Source organism: Pteropus alecto, unplaced genomic scaffold, assembly GCF_000325575.1.
Source record: "Pteropus alecto unplaced genomic scaffold, ASM32557v1 scaffold98, whole genome shotgun sequence".
Taxonomy (NCBI): Eukaryota; Metazoa; Chordata; class Mammalia; order Chiroptera; family Pteropodidae; genus Pteropus; species Pteropus alecto.
In genome coordinates, this window is record NW_006443570.1 from 10310744 (window position 1) to 10311298 (window position 555).

General features: G+C 49.4%; 1 pseudogene; it reads left to right on the plus strand.

Moving 5' to 3' along the window:
- The first annotated feature begins 207 nt into the window (after positions 1 to 207).
- On the plus strand, positions 208 to 328 carry LOC112473387 (annotated as a pseudogene).
- The last annotated feature ends 227 nt before the right edge of the window (positions 329 to 555 follow it).

Genomic DNA, 555 nt, shown 5'->3' on the forward strand with positions numbered 1-555 from the left:
CTTGTATGTACTTGCAGACCCTACCCTCCTCTAATAATGGAGCGCCCTGGGTGTCCCCAGATGTGCCCTGACTTCCGTGCCTCCGGAAGGCCCTTCTTGCCAGTCACTTCCCACACTGACCCCTCTGGGAAGCTTTTCTGCTTCTCTTATGTCTGTGATTCTGGAGCTGCTGGCCTCCTTCCCCTGCCACTTAGCCCCGCCATCTTGTTTAAGAGCCATCTTTCACCCTGAACAAGCCCGATCACGTCTGATCTCGGAAGCTAAGCAGGGTCGGGCCTGGTTAGAACTTGGATGGGAGACCACCTAGGAAGACCAGGTGCTGTAGGCATAAAAAATAAAAAATAAGGGATTGTAAACCGACAAGGTCCTTGCGGTCTGTGAGGTCAACAATTGAGTTGCTTCACCTAAAAAAAAAAAAAAAGAGCCATCTTTGCACTTGCCTGATCCACCTGTCAGTCGTACTCATGCCTCTCACCTCTCCATTACCCATAGCACGTAGTACAGTGTTTTTCACATAGTAGGTGCTGATCTGAATTTAGTTCAACCAAGATCATC